Source organism: Protopterus annectens, chromosome 9.part0 (assembly GCF_019279795.1).
Source record: "Protopterus annectens isolate FY-2018-M chromosome 9.part0, PAN1.0, whole genome shotgun sequence".
NCBI lineage: Eukaryota > Metazoa > Chordata > Ceratodontiformes > Protopteridae > Protopterus > Protopterus annectens.
This window is the reverse complement of record NC_056743.1, coordinates 1,784,850,153-1,784,872,542: the sequence shown is the minus strand read 5'-3', so window position 1 is coordinate 1,784,872,542 and position 22,390 is coordinate 1,784,850,153. Positions and strand designations below refer to the sequence as shown.

Below are 22,390 nucleotides of genomic sequence, written 5' to 3'. Positions count from 1 at the left end.
AAAGATCAGACTATGGTGATTGTTGCAATGCAATACGTGTTAGGAACAGCAGCAAACTAAGGATTACACCGCAGGAATAGTATGAGAAAGCAGACTGTTAGTAGCCACCACCCTACATTCTACCAGACATGACAAAACTGCATGGAATTCTGCCCAGCTGATTAAAACTGTCTAAAACTCCTCATCAGGCTAGCACATAGTTTTGTATGATAGTATTCCTCACAACAGTAGCAACTGCTCACCTGTAGTTTCTCTTGAATGTTCTTCCCTTCTGCCATACCCATTTCTTTGAAAAAAGTCAGTATTGTGTGACCCATCTGCTGTAATGGGTTTCCAAAGATACTAGACTTTTGCTGTTGAATGTTTTACTATATTTGTGTGTGTGCTGTGTTTTCCCATCTTCTGGATTAAATTGATTATAATTTCCTTGGCTGCATCTGTAAAGAAGTTGTAGCCAAACATACTTTTTTAATATTTATTTGTCTTGTAATTAGACAAATTAACTTGACCAAACCCCCCTAAATAAAGATTTTCATATGTACACAGATGTAGATGGCTATACAGTTCCAAGCCATAGTTTCAGATGTGGAAGAAGTTATGTAACCCTAGTTACTGTTTTAGCCATATTGCATCAAACTGAATTTTCCAGTGTCTTTAGAATGATTATGATCTAAGTTGGCTTTTGTCATTAAATTTTCAGAAGTATTCTAAATATTTGCTGTAAATAATAATACTATAAGCTTTTGGGATGTCGTTAATGCTATTACCTTTATGTGGTAAAACTCTTTGATTTGCTTTGCATTGCTATGTTTGACTAGCTGCAATAAGTTCTAATCAGTGTTTTGTATGTAATATAAATTCAAAATGGTATTAGCCTGCCGATTTATGCTTTTAGAGTGTGTGCATTTCATGGTCATTTTATTAGAATGCATTTCATGTTGCCGTTTTCATTTTGTTTGCTGCCAGTTCATTTATTATGCTTTTAGTGGGTGTATTTTGTGGTTGTTTTACTAGAATGCATTTCATGCTGCCGTTTTCATTCTGTGAATATACCTGGTGGTTAGAGGAAATACTCAGGCTTAAACCTTGTGTCTTGGGTACAGGTAATAAGAGCCTAAAGTCCCTATCCACCACTACTTCTGAAAACTTTACAGATTTATGCCTCGTATTTTTGTTCTCTTCCTCATAAAACCTGTGGTGGATTTTTGTGGCAAGTCAGTGAAAGATTGAATTCACTAAATAATGACAGGCATTTGAATTTCATTCTTCAGAAAATACATGTAACACAAAACCTTTTATTCTAGCAATTTTCTAAGTTTATAACATCACTATTTGAAATTTGTCCCTATTTTTGGGTCTGTATTCCCCATTATTGGCTTTGTCCGGGTTTTTTGTGCTAAGAGCTATGGTGAGAACTGATGAATTCACTAAATGATAAACTCAGTCTTCTACTGCTGATTTAGCATAGTGGTATATTGCTCTGATTGTAGTGCATGGGGTCCTAGGACCTGGGTTCAAGACTTGGCAGTGAAACACGTGGTGGTAACACATATTTTATTCTAGCAACTTTCCAAAATTATACAAGCAATGTTTAAAATGTGTCCCTGGTTTTTCATCTTTTGTCCCCCCCCCCCCAGTGCAGTAGGAGTCTTATTTTGGTTGTCTATTTTTCAGTTTGTGTTTGAAACTTGGCATCCCACAATTCCATCAGAGTGGGCGGGGTTACCTAATTATGTATGCAAATTGTATGTTAATCAGCGTACAGATTTGTACCTATTTTTCATGGGCCTTGTCCAGATTTTTGATGTTTCCATGTTGAGACTTATTCCAGCTCGAGAATCACACCACAGAGTAGATAATTGAAAAAAAATGAAAGTGCAGCAGCAGCAGCTTGTAGAATCCAAGTAATTCTGGTACACGGAACTGCGAGGTTAATGAAAATTTGCTTGTACAAACATGCCTCAACCTACAGGTATACTGAAAAATGCAGCTAGCCATCTTTTGTGCATCTTCTATCTGATGCTCTGTTGCTGTCCATTCCTTTTTGCTCCTAACTTTAGTGTGTCCCTAGTATTGCCATCCAAGGCTGGGGCCACCTAAGCCATAGGTAAGTTAAAAAAGAGACAGGGAAACACACAGCAGGTGCATGACTGCATGCATCAGCTTCTTTTTAGATATCTTATGGATGTCAGTCATGGTTGCAGGGGTTACTCAGTATCATCTGTGAAATGAAATATGAAGAATCACTAGCCTTTACTGATTCAAGAGTAAATGTTTTGTATCGACCATTTAAGAAATGAGTGGGCTGGATTGTTTTTATACAAGATTGTCTAATTAGACTGGAGAACTCCATGGAGTTACTTCAGATCCAGGTTACGGTGGGTAAGACCCCCATTTGAGTCCTAGCCAGTTATAGATCCCACTCCTTGGGTCACTACACCCATGAAGCCTACTTAACCAAACTGAAGACAATCCAAATTTTACTGAACACACTAGTTATAGGAGATTTCAATTATCCCACAATCAGCTGGGAAACCTACTGTAGCCCAAACTCGCTAGATTAAAAGTTCCTTATTTTTGTGAATTCAAATGCCCTGGAGCAAATTGTCCATACCCTGACAAGAGGAACAAATATTCTAGATCTGGTTCTCAACAACATGTCAAAACAGGTGCACTGCTACAAATGTTGGACCCTCATTAGTTAAAAATGACTTCAAATTAGTCACCTTCGAACTGACATTAACAAGATAACTCTTAAAGGGTGAAATCAGACTAAAACACTTCATCAAGGCAAACTATACTCTCATAGGTGAAGGTATAAATGCATTCCAAGCTGCACCCGAAGCTGAAAGTGGTAACTACACCGAAGATTACACTAAAGCCCTGTACAATCAGTGTATAAACTGAGCTATACCAGATAGAATCAAAGCCAGACCCCCAAGTAAAATCAAGTTGCTGTGGTGGACTTCCAGCATCAGCAAACTCTCCAACAAATGCAGAAAGTTGCTGTCCAAGAAAACAAAGACAAGTAAACAACAATGGGTAAGCACCCTCCTCGGCCTTAACAGGCAAATAGGACAACTTGTCAAATCCTCCAAGAACCCTTTTGAAATAACCTAGCAAGGACTTTTACAGCTATGTATGTAACCTAAAGGATAGGACCCAAACATGTACAGAACTGATGGCTAAAGGTGTTACACACACTGACCCCACAGAGATAGCAAACCTGGTAGTGGATAGGTTTGGCAAAAAATTTACACCCTTATCTCCTCCTAACTTACAACAAACCCCCCAACCCCCCACATTACACATCTAAAGAGCAGGTCCTCAAAGCCCTGTCCAAGGCAAGGAACATGGCCTCTGTGGGACCAGATGACATCCCAGGCTGTCTTTTAAACAGGCTAAAACATGAACTAGCATCACCACTAAGCACCCTTTTCAATCCTAGCCTACCCACAGACTTTGTTCCTGTGGAATGGATAACAGCTACAGTTGTTCCCCTCCACAAAGTTGGCCTAGCAACAGACCTGGGGAATTACAGACCCATAAGTCTGACCAACCTCATCTGTAAGGTCATAGAACATATCATTATGGACCTTATAAATAAAGACATAGGTAACTTCCAAACCTTGGATTCAACTCATTCTTCCCCCATACTGCTTTGCACCTTTATCTCTCTCTATACTGCTTATACTCCTCTACCATCAATCTCTCTTATTTCCATACACTATTAAATCGGTACTTTTTCCTTACCAAACCTATTCTACACTGTTAACAGACTCCTCACCATATAAATTCATCCTCATTCATACCATTATTTCCCTGTATCTACTTATCAAACCCTGTACCTACCTATCAGTCCCTATACCTACCCATCAGTCCTATCAGTCTTACCTGTAAATCCCTATACCTACCTATCAGTCCTACCTATCAATCCTACCTGTCAGTTCCTATACCAACCTATCAATCCTATCATCTTACTGTACTTTACTGCTTCCATTAATCTATATTACTTATAACTGCATCCCTCCACACTCCTTCCACCACACACTACCACACATCTATACATACTTCTAAATCCCAAGTATCCCGCTACTTCATCTTCTGTCACTAGCACTTCTCACTATGCTCACACTCTCACCTACCTATCAGAAGTCTCTCTCCCACTGTTACCTACCTAAACCTACCACACCATTCTTAAACCAGAATACCGCAATGCATTTCTCTAATTATCTCTTCCAGTCTTCTCAGTATTAACTACTTTAACTACATTAGCACCTTGACATACAAGGAAACAGAACATACTACACCATTATCCAAAATCATCTATAAACGCAAGCCCAAATATGAGTGACTCTTCAATAGCCACATTACTAACTGGAAAATAATACTGGGAGGGGATATACATCCTAATCCGAGACCCACATGTCTGACCCCAACCCCATCAAACTACTCCACACACATCCCAAAACAGCAACAGACTACCTCTACATCCAGCTAGGACTTAAAATACTACCAAGGATACAGAAATACTCTCACCGGGTTAGAATATACTCAGACTAGACAGAACCAACAAAAAAGCTGGTAGAGTTGCTATTTAGATCTCTCCACATACCATGATACTACACCCACTTTAAATAATGCTGAACTTCTCATCTCATTCCTCAGACTGAGTACTCACAAATCTCTAGCCATCATAGTTCTATACATACTCCCTGGTAATAACATTCCCAGTCTGGAAGAGATCATCTCCTGGATCTCTGCCAACACAAGATGGAAAGCCATCTTGCTAGGAAACATTAACATACTGTCAAAAGACAGCGATAGAAAACCAAACAAATTCAATTCAGCAATGAGGCTTCTCTCAATTGATCAAGAACTGAACTAGAAGTAGCAAGGCCACATCGAATTCTAACACCCACCCCGAATAATAATGTCACCCCACATGAAAGCCACCTAAGTGACCACAATTTAAGTTAGTCGTCATCCCAAACAGCCTTATAAGGTTCATTGCTATAATACAACCAGAAACCTCACTCCATTTTAGAACAGTCTGTAACGCGTTCCTATCAGATAGTCTAACTTAACAAGAGGAGTGGTTTCAGGCCCATAAATTACAGTTTATTGGCCGTTCGGGAAGCTTTTCCATCTCTTTCAACCTCCTGATTTAAAAGCCTGTGTTTGCACTTGTTTCCTGCCTTTCCTATTACTAGTCTAGTCCAGATACAGAGTTGCTGTATCCAGGACTTGGTAAGCTTCTGAGCCCAGCAAGCCTTTCTGTGTTGGAGGAAAGCCTTCTAGCTTATCAGTGGGAGTGGTAAGCATCAGGTAGCCTGTCTACCACAAGAGGAGTGGTCCCAGGCTGAGAAATTGTAGCTATTGGCTGTTTGAGCAGTTTTTTCCATCTCTTTCAATGTTCTGGTTTAAAAGCTGCACTTGCACTTGTTTCCCACCTTTCCTATAACTAGCCTAGTCCAGATACAGAGTTTCTGTATCCAAGACTGTTGGTAAGCTTCTGAGCCCAGCAAGCCTTTCTGTGTTGGAGGAAAGCCTTCTAGCTTATCAGTGGGAGTGGTAAGCACTAGCTAGCCTGTCTACCATGAGAGGAGAGGTTCTTGGCCCAGAAATTGTAGTTTATTGACCATTTGGACAGTTTGTCCGTCTCTTTCAACTTTCTGGTTTAAAAGACCACATCTGCACTAATTTCCCATCTTTCCTGTAAATAACCCACTGGGTAGCACTAGAAAGCTTTAAACTGATACAAGCCTTCTAGCTTAGAAGAGAGACTTTGGAGTGATTAAGTATCAGTTTTCTGTACTTTCTTGCTGTACTTAACTGGTTTCCACCTAAATGCAGATTTTCCACTGTTTATTGTGATTTAAAAGCTTGTTTTTTTTTTCACATATTGTACTTATTTGACTGCCTGCACTTTTAAAAAGTTTTTTGTTTAAATAATTTAACTGTTGTAGGCTGCACACTAAAGTGCGATAGCCTTTTCTAATTTGTAGTCGTTTAAAGCTGTTTGTGTATTTTTTACTGTTTTTGCCTTATCTTTTCAAAAAAACAAACCAACAAAATTCCTTGTTTCCCACCTTTCTAAGCTAGTATAGTCCAGTTTTCAGGCTAGTGCTGAATTAAGGGCTGTGATGCTACTTTCTGAGTTGCCCATACCTTACTTGGATAGAAGGAAGTTTCTCTGTTCACCTGTGAGAGAGGGGAGCTTTGAGCAACCTATCTGTCCCTGGAGGAGTGGTTCCAGCCCAGAAGTTAGTAGTTTATTGGTCATTTTGGGCTAATTTCTCTCTCTTTCATTTCCCTCCTATAAAAACCGTGTTTGCATGGTTTTGTGCACCGGGCAGCACTGGTTAGCTACGGTTAAATTATTTCTGGCTCCACTAAGTCTCCTCTTCGGTTTTACCCTTGAAACTAGTCTAACTCTCAACCTAAGCACTCAAAAAGCATTCTATAGCGCAGCACTTGCTCAGACTTAATAGCAAGCACTAATATACCTGGACACTGATTGCCCAGCAGGGCAAGGCTCTTTATTCACCCCTCACCAACCAAGCGACTAAGCAGCTCACTCTACTATTCAGGCATGACCAAACAGCAATTTCAGGTGTACTCTCTTGTCCAGCTGGTGAATCTGGGTATCATGAGGCAATGTTACAACTGCCTCATGTACACAGACAACCCTGTCCTCCTACCACAAAACACTAACCTATGTGAGAGATGCAATTATACAGCCAAACTGGAAGCTAAGCTGTCTCCACCCAAGACTGGAACACAGTCAAGTGGAGAAAGTTAACACTTGCACCACACCTCCAGCCGCACACAGACCTACTAAAACAGCACTGGCAAAAAAATACACAAAATCATGCTCGGAGGCTCTAAATAAAAACCTGCAAAAGCATCAGAGACCTCCAAAGCAGACACCCAAACAACCTGTATCTCCCGTCACAAGCCAGACAATACATAAAACACAACACCAGTGTGCCGCACAATCACAGCCCTTAAGGCAAAAAGAAAATAGGTGACTCTATAGTCAAGCAGACTGACATCCCACTCATTAGGCTGGACAAGCAGAAGGTTACTGTTAGCTGCCTGTTGGGAGCCAGAATCCGCCACATAACACAAGCACTTTGGTCACTCCAGAACAAGTACAAATATGACTCTGTCATTGTTCATGTTGGTGTGAATGACCTGAGACATACCTCCCTGGACTACATGAAAAGCGACATGGAAGAGCTCTCTGATTATGTAGCCCAGGCTGGTGTGACCCTGACCTTGAGTAGCATCCTGCCCTCACCAAGAATGATACCTCAGGATAAAGAAAAAATTATCAATTTCAACAATTGGCTAAGCTTCTGGTGTCATTCAAAGGGGATCCAGTGTCCATCAGCCTGGGACAACATACTTGACAAGCCACATTGCTTCGCAAGAGACTGCTTGCACCTGTCACCCCCTAGGCTTTCGATTACTGGCCAAGGCTGTTGCTGCCCCCATAGTGCCTTTTTTTTAGGCAAGGCTCAAAAGTCAAACCCATCTTCATAAACAGCACAATTAACAAAAAACTGAGAGTTAAGCTACTCAACACCAGGAGTTTAAATCTCAAAATACACGCGCTCGAAGCACTCCTCAGTATGGAGAACGTCGACGTATGTGCAGTAAACCTGGTTCAAGGCTCCAGAGAGCACCCCAGCACTACCAGGCTACAACTCATACCACATGTTTCGGCCACAGAACACGGACCAAAACACAAAAGGAGGGGGTGTATCCATATTCATCAAGGATACCTACACCTCCATGTTAGTGGTGCAGCATGATACCTCTGAGATCATCCATGTGCAACTAACATTTTGCAAATCTGCACTGCAAATTGTGGCCTGCTACAGATCACCCTCCATGACCCAGGACCACCATTCCACCTTTCTGGAGACACTGAAAAACATGAAGGTCCTACCGAACATCCTGATATTGGGCAATTTCAATTACCCTACCATTCACTGGGAAAACTACTCCAGTACAAACTCCCAGGCTCAACACTTCCTGGAATTCATCAACTCAAATGCCCTGGATCAGCTAGTAAACTCCCCTACCAGAGGTGAAAATATATTGGACCTGGTCATCCCCAACATGGGTGACAGGTGTTCCACACCGGAGGTCAACCCGTCACTGGTTAGATCAGACCATAAACTAATCACTCTGGATGTCCACACCCCAACACCACCCCCAACTAAGGAAACAGCAGTAAAACACTTTTCTAAAGCAAACTTCACTTTACTTAAGACAGAGGTGGCAAGTTTTACAGCCCCCACGCTAAAGTATAACGCTGCCCAAGATGCAGAAACCTTTACAAATGCACTCTGAGCACCTACAAGGATGCATGGATCGTGCCATCCCTAGCAAAACCAAGACTCACTCCTCTAAAAGTAAGAAACTAGTTTGGTGGACCCCTGCCATAAACAGGCTATACAATAGAAGGAGGAAACTAGTTCAGAAAAAAAGCAAATCCCAAGAAGGAAAGACATCCCTGATCAGTATCACTGAGAAACTAAGGTCCCTCATGAAATCATCCAAGGCTAACTTCGAAAGAAAAATAGCCAAGGATTCAAAAGATAATCACAAAGCCTTTAACTATGTAAGAATCTAAGTGGCTACTCACAGATCTGCACTGAACTAGTGCAATATAGCACAAAATATACTGAACCTACTGATATTGCCAACATCCTGGCAGATAGATTCAGTGCAAACTTAAAGTGTAGTGTCCCAAAAATCACAGCCGCACAGATGAAAAGAGCCCTTTCAAAAGCCAAAAACGCAGCATCAATGGGACCGGATGGTGTCCCAGACTGCATCTTGCATGAACTACAGAACGAGCTAACCCCCCACCTAAACACACTGTTCAACCTCAGCCTCTCCACAGGTTATGTGCCCATAGAATGGTGCACAGCAATGGTTATTCCTCTCCACAAAGGAGGGGACACAACTGATCCTGGTAACTATTGCCCTATAAGCCTGACTAGCCTGGTCTGCAAGGCTATGGAGTGCATTATCATGGAATTCATTAACAAAGACATTGGGAACCGCCAAACACTTGACCCGACCCAGTTCAGCTTTAAGGGCAGATCATGCCTACTAAACCTGGTTGATTTCTTCGAGACAGTCACCAAGGACATAGACGAGAGAAAGGACATCGACGAGGGAAAGGTGGTTCACACAGACTACCTTGATCTTGCCAAGGCTTTTGACACCAATCCCCACTCTGGTATTACAGAAAAACTTACCAGCCTGAACATAAACCCCTATACCACGAGATGGGTTGCCAACTGGCTTACAGACAGAACTCACACAGTAAGAATAGCAGAACTCACACAGGGCTCCAGGTCCAACTCTAAACCAGTCACAAGTGGTGTCCAGCAGCGCTCGGTCCCGGGAACCCTACTGTTCGGCATATATTTCTCAGAAGTACAGGCAAACACAGGAGGACTATGGCTAACCAAGTTCGCCGATGACTGCAAACTGGGAGCCATAATTGACTCTCCGGCTGACACAGACATTCTCCAAAGGGGCCTTACTGAGACGGACACCTGGTGTCAAAGTCATGGCCTCAAGCTAAATGCCAAAAAATGCATAGTCATCCCATTGGGGAAAAACAAAACACCCACAAATTACCACATAGGTGGCAGCCCCCTTAATATAGAAGAGGTAATAAGAGATCTGGGGACCCAGGTAGATAGCAATATCTCTTTTGACAATCATATTGCCAAAGTAGTTAGGAAATCCTTCCATGTGGCCCATCTAATTACTAAAGGGTTCGCATCTGGAAATAAAGGTTATAGTGCCCCTCAACTCGTCACTCTTTAGACCCGTCACAGAGTACAATACCCCATTTGGGATGTACCTCACAAGACACTTCTAGCAGCTGCAAAGACCACAAAAGTACCTCATCAAGAGGATTATTGTCCTCAAACATATGTCCTATGCAGCCCAACTGAAAAAACTCTGGCTGTACTCAGTGGCATACTCAGAGGTGATCTCTGCCTGACTTACAAAGCCATGTCCAACTCAGAATTGATGGACATGCTCCACCTAAAGAAATCCAAGTCACTGCGAGCCACGTGCTCTAGTGAGCTAAGCCTTGCCAGAACAATAAATAGAATATGCTGGAGGGATAGATTCCTGTCACAGCGACTCCCCATGCTTTGGAACAAAATTCCAAACTACATTAGGCAGAGCCCCTCACTAACACTCTTCGAGAAACCTTGACGAGTGGATGGGTAACAGAAAATACACCCCTGGGATCACTTCATTGGCTCTGCTTGACAGAGGATCAGTTAATTAATCAATGGGGTGGCGAAAGCCGACACACTGGCTAGGTTTATAAATGCCCTCTGGCAGATAGCCTATTACCTACCTATGAACCTATCCGTGCTCAGCACTTGCTCAGAACTTGTTGTAAGCACTAAATAAACTACAAATTACTACAGCACTCACCCTTCCTCATTACCTACAGGAAAACAGTTTGGGTACTTACTTTCCCCACTTGCTTAGAGAAAAACAGCTCTTATACTCACTTCCCTCACTTGTCTAGAGGAAAATATTTTTTTATTCAGACGTCCAAGGGTCAGCTCCCAGTGTTCTCTCCTGTCTATCTGATGAATCTGGACATCCTGGGGCAATGTAGCAATTGCATCATGTACACAGACAACCCTCTCCTCCTACCACCCAACACTACAACCTGTGAGATGCACATATCTAGCCAAACTGTAGGTAAAGCTCTCTCCAACCAAGACTGAACCTGATAGTCAAGAGGAGAAGATAAACACTTGCACCACACCACACTCATCACATAGTCCCACTAAACCTGCACCACCAAAATCCACACATAAAAATGCAAAAACATTCACGGAGGCTCTCAATAATAATCTGCTCAAGCAACAGAGACCTACAAAGCAAAAACGCAAGCAACCTCCCACCACCAACACAACCCAAATGACACACAGCCCACAGACTCAGTGTGCCACTCAACCACAGCCCATAAGGCAAAACAACGTACCCAACACATTAGTCATAGCTGACTCTATAGTCGGGCACACTGATGTCCTACTCTCCAGGCTGTACAAGGAGAAGGTCACTGTCTGCTGCCTGTCGGGTGCCAGGATCCGCCACATAACGCACGCACTCAGGTCACTCCACAACAAGTACAAATATGACTCTGTCATTGTCCATGTTGGTGTGAATGATCTGAGACGTACCTCCCTGGACTACATGAAAAGAGACATGGAGGAGCTCTCTGATCTTGTAGCCCAGGCCGGTATGACCCTAGCCCTGAGTAGCATCCTGCCATCACCCAGAATGACACCACAGTACAAGGACAATCTGTCTGCCTGGGATGACATGATCGACGACCACACTGCTTTGCCAGAGATGGCCTGCACTTGTCGCCCTTGGGATTCCGGATACTGGCAAAGGCTCTTGCCATCCCTATAGTGCCTTTTTTAGGCAAGGTTCAAATGACAAATTCACCACCGTAACAGGTACAAGCAAGCAAAATCTGAGGGTAATGCTACTCAATGCTAGAAGTCTAAACCTCAAAATGCACTCACTCGAGGCACTCCTTAAAATAGCGAACATTGACATCTGTGCAGTGACCGGGACCTGGTTCAAAGCTCCAGAGAGCACCCCTGCATTACCAGGCTATAATTCATACCACACCTTTCGGCCACCAAACCCAGACCGAAGCACTAAAGGTGGAGGCGTGTCCATATTCATTAAGGATATCCACACCTCCAAGCTAGTTGCTCAGCATAATGCATCCGAGATTATCCAAGTTCAACTAACTCTGGGCAAAACCGCAATCCAGATTGTAGCTTGCTACAGACCCCCCACCATGCCCCAGGATTCCCACTCCTCTTTTCTTGATACACTGGAAAATATTAAGGTACAACCCAACACTCTAATAATGGGTGATTTCAACTACCCTACCATTAACTAGGAAAACTACTCATGTACCAACTCTTTTGCTCAACGTTTTCTGGAAATCATCAATTCCAACGCTTTGGATCAACTTATCCACACCCCCACCAGAGGCAGCAATATCCTAGACCTGGTCATCACCAACATGGGTGACCGGTGTTCCACACCAGAGGTCAGCTCCTCGTTGGTCAGATCTGACCACAAGCTAATCACCCTAGACATCCACATCCCGCTCCCTCCCCCCATTAGGAAAACAACCGTAAAATATTTCTCCAAAGCCAACTTCACAACACCCATGCAGATGGACAATAGAAGTACGACTGCTGAATCCTACACGAATGCACTTTATAAGCACTTACACGAGTGCATGGATCGTGCTATCCCTAACAGAACCAAGATGCTATCCTCCAAAAAAAGGAAGCCAATCTGGTGGTCTTCTCCCATAAACTCTACAACAGAAGAAAGAAACTGTTGCAAAAAAGAGTAAAATCCCACGATTGGAGGAACTCCCTGGTCAGCCTCAGTAAGAAGCTGATATCCCTCATAAAATCCTCCAAAGCTAGTTATGAAAACAAAATTGCCACTGATTCTAAAAACAACTACAAAGCATTCTATAGCTATGTCAAAAATCTCAATGGCAACACTCGGATCTGCTCTGAGTTACAGCACAATGACACTAAATGTACAGAGCCAACTGATATTGCCAACATCCTGGCAGATAGGTTCAGTGCTAACTTTACCCTCCTCTCAACCCCTAAAGGGCCCATCTTTATACTGGAAGAATGCAAAGTTCCTGTAATCATGGCTGCACAGGTAAACAATTCACTCTCCAAAGTCAAGAACACAGCATCCATGGGACCTGACACCATCCCAGGCTGCCTTCTACATGAACAGTTATCCCACTCCACAAAGGGGGGGCCACAACAGACCCTGGGAACTACCGCCCCCATTAGCCTGACGAGCCTCATCTGCAAGGCCATGGAACGTATCATCATGGAACTCATAAACAAAGACATTGGAGATCTCCAAACCCTGGGCCCCACACAGTTTGGGTTTGTAAAAGGCAGATCATGTCTCCTAAACCTGATGGGACTTATTTGAAGTAGTCACTAAAGCCATAGATGAGGGTAAGGTGGTTCACACAGCCTGTCTAGATCTCGCCAAGGCGTTCGACACCATCCCCCACTCTGGAATTATAGATAAACTCACTAAACTAGGTATAAATCCCTATGTCACAAGATGGGTTGCCAACTGGCTTACTGAAAGAACCCACACTGTGAAAGTAGCAGACTCCAAATCAGACTTCAGACCAGTGACAAGTGGAGTACCACAGGGTTCAGTCCTGGGTCCTCTCCTGTTTGGTATCTTCTTCTCTGAAGTACAGGCTAACAGAAGGTCTTTGGCTAACCAAATTTGCAGATGACTGCAAACTAGGAGCCATAATTGAAACTCCTATGATGTGGACATCCTACAAAAGGGCCTCACTGAGACAGATGCCTGGTGTCAAAGACATGGTCTCAAGCTCAATACCAAAAAGTGCATTGTCATCCCCTTTGGTAAAAATTCTGTAGCCATAAATTACCACATAGGCGGTAGTCTACTTAACACCGAAAGTGTGATAAGAGATCTTGGGACACAGGTGGACAGTAGTCTGTCCTTGGATAATCACATCGCCAAAGTGGTCAGGAAATCCTTCTACATGGCACACCTCATCACAAAAGGTTTCTCATCCAGAAAAAGAGGTCATTGTTCCCCTCTACTCACCACTCATTAGACCCATTATAGAGTACAACGACCCTTTTGGTATGTATCTCACAAGACATCTACAACAACTGGAAAGGCCACAAAAATACCTCACAAAGAGGAACACTGGCCTCAAAAAGATGCCTTACACAGACCATCTCAAAAAACTCCAGCTTTACTCCGTCGCATATCGCCTACTCAGAGGCGATCTGTGCCTAACATACAAAGCTATGTCAAACCGAGAGCTGTTGGACATGCTCCACTTAAAGAAATCCCAATCCCCCCCGAGCTACACGCTCTAGGGACCTAAACCTTGTCACCACAATAAACAGAACATGCTGGAGGGATAGATTCCTGTCCCAGAGACTTCCCATACTCTGGAACAGACTACCTATCTATGTCAAACAGAACTCCTCATTAGCACTCTGCAAGAAAAATCTTGATGATTGGATGGGTAAAAGGAAATTCACCCCGGGGATCACTTCTGTGGTTCTGCTTGACAGGGGCACAGGAAAATAATTTTCTTGGGTGGCGAAAGCCAGGGTGCATTTTTGGCTAGGCTTGTATAGGCCCTATGGCCAGTAGCCTAGTACCTACCTATGAACCTATATATATGTGTGTGTGTGTGTGTGTGTGTGTGTGTGTGTGTGTGTGTGTGTGTATATATATATATATATATATATATATATATATATATATATATATATATAAAATTTATAGTGTTTGTGTGTGTGTATATATATATATATATATATATATATATATATATATATATAAATTTATAGTGTGTGTTTGTGTGTATGTATATGTATATGAATATGTATATATATATATATATATATATATATATCTTAATATCACAAACGGAAGGTTGCAAATCAGCTCTTCAAACAACAATGATGAATCATGGGGTGGGTTTAAGAAATGAGGAGAGAGGAAGATTTTTGATGCAGGCCATTAAAGAGAGTAGGCAGCCATACAGAATAGAATAATTTCTGCTGCTTTATAAATATAACAAAGAATTAAGCCAGCAAGGGAAAATAATTTTTCCTAATAGGGTTGACTGCTAGTAGGTGCATATAAACGGGCAAGAGGGAGGCTGGAATTTATTGGAGAAAATTTGCAAATAAACCAAGGTACTGGGAACAAATAAAATGATGAAAATGTTTGAACTGCAGGCTGGAGACTGCCTTCCTTACCAGGGACTAAGAAGAGAATATAGGTAAAGAGAAAGGGATAGGGGATTGCCAAGTGAAAGACCAGTTCTGGTTAAAGTTTAAGCTGAGTCTAGAACAGAAGCTGCTGTTAAAAAAGAGAGAATTAGTAAGACATATAAAATAATGCATGATAAATGTAAGACTCGGTCAGAAGAGTTTATAAAAGATTGGGAAGAGAGTATGGAAAGGTAATATTCAAAGGAACTGTAGGAAGACTTTTGTATGGCTCTCAAGAATGCTACAAAATAGAGAAGATTTAGGATCATTGCATGGACCTATTTGCTCCAATCAGTCAAACTTCAGAGGTGTGACAGGAAAGGTAATTGGGCACATGTTCTGGGGATTGCAGTGGGTGGAAAGATTTATACAAATTCCCTACAAAGAACATTGTCAAAAGTTTTGAGGGAGCAAATGATTGTAACTAAGGAAATGATGATTCTTTTAAGATGGGATAATAGGAACTGAATTGACTAGATATAGTAAGGTATTACTAAGTTTAATGCTATTAGCAGTCAAAAAGCAATTACTAGAAAAATGTAAATCAAAATCTAAACCAAACAACTGAGGTAATGAATATTGTAAAGGAGATAAACTAATTGGAAGAGGGATATTTAGAAAATGGAAGGCACAAATTACATAAAAATTAATGAAATTTGTGTGAACAATGCATACAAAATAATGTTCAAGAGGTGGGGTGAAAGATAAGGGAAGGCAGGACTTGAACAAATTATATAATGCTGAAGTGAGTGATACTTGTTAAAATAAAATTATGTATGTGTAATGCACAAAAATAGTGAAAAATGTTTACAATAGTTTGTTTTCTATAAATGTATGTGTAACCATGTCATGTTTTGCATTAACACGCATTTTGTGAATAAGAAAGAGAAACAGAAACTCTGTCTGGCATTATTGACTGACTGTAATCCACTGATTTATCAAGGTAAATCAAACATTTTAAGAAAGACAGGGCAAAATTATGAGGCAAAATCACAGATGTTTAGCTAAATCTTGGAAAGCTAACGGATATGATTCCACATCCCAATGTGCAAAAAAGGGCTCTTAGCTTTCATTAACTTACTATATTGTTGAACTCTGCTGCCAAGGGGCAGAAAACACTCAAAATAAGAAGCCAGCTATGTGCAGAGAAATTGAATTTTGTCAACACCAGGAATGGATATTTTTGAAATAGGGTATGACATTCAAAAGACCTGAAGGCAGTATTTTCAAACAAACTACAATGTATAAGAAGCACACACTGATCAAAAGAATGCTTAATATAATATGAATGTCAACCAGAGGTTACAATCAAACCCTGTATCTTGTATGTGAGATGTAAAGAATTCAGCATGCCCAAGTACTTCCCATTCCTGTAATATTTATTTCAAATTTGTAACATCATCAGCTTCTTTCGGCTGTTCCCGTTAGGGGTCGCCAGAGCGGATCACCTGTTTCCATTTCTTCCTGTCCTCTGCATCTTGCTCTGTCACACCAACCACCTGCATGTCCTCTCTCACCACATCCTTAAACCTTATCTTAGTCCTTCCTGTTTTCCTGTTACCTGGTAGCTTCATCCTTAGCATCTTTTTCCCAATATACTCCGCATCCCTTCTCAGCACATGTCCAAACCAACGTAATCTTGCCTCTCTGGCTTTGTCCCCAAACCTTCCAACCTGGGCTGACCCTCTAATATACTTAGTCCTAATCCTGTCCACCCTTGTTACACCCAGTGCAAATCTGAACATCTTTAACTCTGCCATATCCAGCTCAAACTCCTGCCTTTTTGTCAGTGCCACTGTCTCCAACCCATATAACATAGCTGGTCTCACTACCCTCTTGTAGACCTTCCCTTTCACTCTTACAGGTACTCGTCTGTCACAAATCACTCTTCTCCACCCACTCCATCCTGCCTGTACTCTCTTCTTCACCTCTCTTCCACACTCACCATTACTCTGAACTATTGACCCCAAGTATTTAAACTCATCCACCTTCGCCACCTCTACTCCTTGCATCCTCACCATTCCTCTATCCTCCTTCTCATTCACACACATATATTCTGTCTTAGTCCTGCTGACCTTCATTCCTCTTCTCTCTAGAGCAAATCTCCATCTCTCCAGGGTCTCCTCCACCTGTTCCCTACTCTCACTACAGATCACAATGTCATCTGCAAACATCATAGTCCATGAGGACTCCTGTCTGATCTCGTCTGTCAACCTGTCCATCACCATTGCAAATAAGAAAGGGCTCAGAGCTGATCCTTGATGTAACCCCACCTCCACCTTAAACACATCCGTCACTCCCACCACAGACCTCACCGCTGTCCCACTACCCTCGTACATATCCTGTACCACTCTTTTATATAATTCTCTGACGCTCCTGACTTCCTCATACAATACCACAACTTCTCTCTAGGCACCCTGTCATATGCTTTCTCCAAGTCTACAAAAACACAATGCAACTCCTTCTGACATTCTCTGTACTTCTCCATCAACACTCTCAGAGCAAACATCGCATCTGTAGTGCTCTTTCCTGGCATGAAACCATACCATTGTTCACTAATCATCACGTCCCTTCTTAACCTAGCTTCCACTACTCTTTCCCATAACTTCATGCTGTGACTGATCAATTTAATCTCTCTGTAGTTACTATAGCTCTGCACATCACCCTTATTCTTAGAAATCGGTACCAAAACACTTTTTTTCTCCATTCCTCAGGCATCCTCTCACTTTCCAAGATTTCACTAAACAATCTGGTTAAAAACTCCACTGCCATTTCACCTAAACACCTCCATGCTTCCACAGGTATGTCATCTGGGCCAACAGCCTTTCCATTCTTCATTCTCTTCATAGCTATCCTTACTTCCTCCTTGCTAATCCAGTGTACTTCATGATTCACTATCCCTACATCATCCAACCTTCTCTCCCTCTCATTCTCTTCATTCATCAACCCCTCAAAGTACTCTTTCCATCTCCTCAACACACTCTCCTCGCTTGTGAGTATGTTTCCCTCATTATCCTTTATCACCTTTATCTGCTGCACATCTTTCCTAGCTCGGTCCCTCTGTCTAGCCAATCGGTACAGGTCGTTTTCTCCCGCCTTAGTGTCCAACCTTTCATACAACTCTTCGTATGCCTTATCCTTAGCCTTCGCCACCTCTCTTTGCCATGTACCTTATCCCGTTATACTCCTGTCTACTTTCTTCATCTCTCTGACAATCCCACTTCTTCTTTGCCAACCTCTTTGCCTGTATACTCTTCTGTACTTCATCATTCCACCACCATGTCTCCTTGTCATCCTTCCTCTGTCTTGATGTGATACCAAGCACCTTTCTAGCTATCTCCCTTACTAGCTCTGCTGTAGTTACCCAGCTATTTGGTAACTTTTCACTGCCACCCAGTGCCTGTCTTAACTCATCCCTGAACTCCACCTCACAATTACTCTTTTTCAGTTTCCACCATTTGATCCTTGGTGCTGCCCTCACACTCCTCCTCCTCTTCTTGATCACCAACGTCATCCTACAAACCACCATCCTATGCTGCATAAGTACACTTTCTCCGGCCACCACTTTACAGTCTCCAATCTCCTTCAAACTGGCCCTCCTACATAAGATATAATCCACCTGTGTGCATCTTCCTCCACTCTTGTATGTCACCTGATGCTCCTCCCTCTTGTTAAAATACGTATTCACCGCAGCCATATCCATCCTTTTCGCAAAATCCACTACCATCTGACCTTCTGCATTCCTTTAACACCATACCTACCTATCACTTCCTCATCCCCACTGTTCCCTTCACCAACATGCCCATTTAAATCTGCTCCAATCACCACTCTCTCACCCTTGGGTACAGTCATCACCACTTCATCCAATTCACTCCAAAATTTTTCTTTCTCATCCATTGCACACCCAACTTGTGGAGCATATGCACCAACAACATTAATCATTACAGCATCAATTTCCAGCTTCATAAACATCACTCTATCCGACACCCTTTTCACCTCCAAAACACACTTCGCATACTGTTCCTTCAGAATAACTACTACGCCATTTCTCCTCCCATCCACACCATGATAAAACAATTTGAACCCACCTCCGATACACCTAGCCTTACTCCCCTTCCATCTTGTCTCTTGCACACACAATATACCAACCTTCCTTCTGTCCATCATATCAGCTAGCTCTCTCCCTATGTCAGTCATACTGCCAACATTCAAAGTTCCGACCCTCACTACCACAGTCCTAGCCTTTCTCCTCTCTTCCTGCCTTCGGCCATGCCTTCCGCCTCTTCTCCTCCTTCGGCCAACAGTAGCCAAATTTCTGCCAGCACCCTGTTGGCTAACAGTACTGGTGGAGGTCGTTGTTAACCCGGGCATCGACCGATCCGGTATGGAAATATTAAGTGGTGACTGCATGAAAAGATTTGGCGAAGTTTTACGCTGGATGCCCTTGCTGACGCAACCATCCCTGTTTATCCTGGCTTGGGACCGGCACAAAGAAATGCACTGGCTTGTGCATCCCCAGTGGCTGGGTTATTTCCAATTTGTAACATGATTCTATAAAATTTCCTTTTTAAGGACTCTCATTTTCACAACAAAAATTTGAATCTACAGAGCTCTCAACTTCTACTAACAGAATTTGGAACAAAGTAATAAATAACAAAGAAAAAGGCCCCACATTAGGGATACATTTTAAATGCTGGCACTGTTACCTTAGAAATTCTGAAAATGATTTCCATTTTTAAGAGGAATGGAACAAAACTTTGAGAAATATCAGAGGTGTCTCTACAAAATAGGGACTATTTAGTTAGTATCTCTTTTTGCTCCTGACATGTATGAATGCCTCAGTCAGAAAAATCAATTTGTTTGTGTCTTTCGGCTTTCCCCTGTTAGGGATCGCCACAGCGGAACTCCGGTCCACTAATAATTGGCAATGGATTTTAACAGTGCCGAGTTGCCAGCCCGATGCCCAACCTGCAAAGAAGGCACGCCCATTCACGCACGCACCTACCTGCATGTCTTTAACGTCACTCGACCATGGGGAGGACATGGAGACTCCACACACAAGGCGCTCCAGCCAAGAAAAAGAAGTCTTACCATAACATTCCATCTGTATTTTTGATCATTGTTCAGTCATTACATGTGGGCATGAGTTCCGACCTCGGAACCAAGCCGGACCTCTTCCAAACTCGCTCCAGCTACAAACTCTCAAGCTAAAACTCTTACCCAGAATTCCCCTCTCCCTAAAACTCTTACCCAGAATTCCCCTCTCCCTGTTACCTCAGATTGAGTTTGCTAGTCAAAAGAAGGTAGAGGCTACCTCTGGTCAAATGACCTAACAGAACCGGATGGTGAGATCCACTAGAAGCCACAGGAGGGGAAAAGAGGGAGGGTCGTAATGACTGAACGAGGATCAACAATACAGATGGAACATTATGGTAAGACATAACCTCTTTATCTGATATTGTTAATCCTCGTTCAGTCCTTACATGTGGGACGGACATTCCGAAGCACCATAGAACCAAAAGATGCTCTTCCCCTGGAGGCCAAATCCAATTTATAATTATTGATTAAGGTATGAGGAGTAGCCCAAGTTGCAGCTGCACAAATGTCATGTAAAGAGGCTCTGGCATGGAAGACAGCAGAAGTTGCCACTGACTTTGTAGAATGAGCCTTCATGGTAGTAGGTAATGGAATATTACGTTTTTTATAAATGAAGGTTACACAGTCTTTTTAACCATTTAGCCAGTGTGACCTTAGCAACAGCACATCTTAATCTAAGTCCAGAATAGGCCAAAAATAACTGGTCTGATTTATGAGAAGCCTGAGTCCTGTTCAAGTACAAGTGAATTTGCCTGTTAATATCTAGGGTATGCAGGCAATATTCTACTCTGTTGGAATGCTTGGGAAAGAAAACTGGCAATTCAATGGCTTGATTAATGGACATTATTCTTCTCTGTTGGAATGCTTGGGAAAGAAAACTGGCAATTCAATGGCTTGATTAATGGACATTTCAGAGATCACTTTCGGCAGAAAGGAAAGATTAGTTCTCAATGACACTCACTCTCTATGAAAAATCAAATATAGTCTTTTGATGCATAAGGCTTGAAGCTCAGAGATACGTCTGGCAGAAGTAATGGTGACCAAAAACAAGGTTTTCCATGACAAATATTTGAGGTCGCAAGAAGAAGCTGGTTCGAAAGGTGGCATTGTCAAAGCTTATTGGGCTAATGACAGGTCCCATGGTTGAGTAGGTTCTCTAAAAGGGGGTCTTAGATTATTCACACCTTTTATGAAAGTCTTGCATAATTTGTGTGACATAAGAGAAGAGTCTTGGACACCATCATGAAAATTAGATATTGCAGCCAAATGAACTTTAATGGTAGAGGCAGATAGATATTCCAGTACTATCGACACTGATGCTGAAAAAGGATCTACTTGTTTTTCTTTCAGCCAAAAAGTACATCTTTTCCACTTGCTGAGATATGTAATTCTTTTGGAAGACTTATGAGATGCAATAAGGATGTCACGTACTGGCAAAGAAAGATCATTCTGCCTAGCAATCAAAGGAATTGGAGGAGCCAAGCTGTGAGCTTCAGGCTGTACAAGTTGGGGTGAATCGGATTCTGTGGCTGGGGGATCAACCCTGGGGTTGGATGGAGAATTCACGGTTGATCTAGCGGGTGAGGCCAAAGGAAGGGAAACCAAATCTGACGATGCCAATATGGTGCTATGAGGATTACTTTGCTCTTCAACCGGCGGGCTTTCTTCAGAAACTAGGGAATGAGGGGGAGAGGTGGAAATGCATAAAGCAGACCCGAAGGCCAATTGTGGACTAGAGTGTCCGTGGGTGACTGTACTGGTGGGGGAATGAGAGTGAAATAGTTGCTGCATTTGTAGTTGGTCTGGGACGCAAAGAGGTCGCAGCAAAGAAGAGCCCAGCAGTTGAAAATCTCCGCCGCTATCAAGGGATTCAGAGTCAACTCATGAGGTTGGAGAATACACCTGCTGAGTCTGTCTGCTATCACGTTGGAACTCCCGGGAATGTGCATTGCTAGAAGAAAGCGGTTGGTAGCCATCGCCCGTTGCCATATCCTCATGGCCTCTCGACAGAGTGGGTAAGATTTGGTTCCACCTTGTTTATTGATGAACCAGACCACCGCCATGTTGTTTGATTGTATCGCAATAGTCCCAGATGGCAGCAGGGGATGGAATGCTTGCAACGCCAGAAGCACCACACTCTGCTTTAGAACATTTATATGCAGATGGGCCTCCATTTCGGACCAAGTACCTTGGATTGTCTGTCCCTGAAGTAGCCCCCCCCACCCCATCAGGGAGGTGTCTGTGGTCACTGTAGCCTTGGGCTATTGGGGGAGAAGGGGTGAGACCATTGTGATGGATTGTGCGCCATCCACCAATTTAGATCTTGTTTGCACCTGTGAATTACCCGAATCTTGGCTGAA

At 42.6% G+C, this 22,390-nt stretch overlaps 1 protein-coding gene across 1 annotated transcript in view; it reads left to right on the top strand.

Annotated features, from left to right (window-relative positions):
• Nucleotides 1-22,390, top strand: part of DNASE2 (deoxyribonuclease 2, lysosomal) — a 331,195-nt gene that overhangs the window by 678 nt on the left and 308,127 nt on the right. The gene's annotated exons all lie outside the window — the stretch shown is intronic.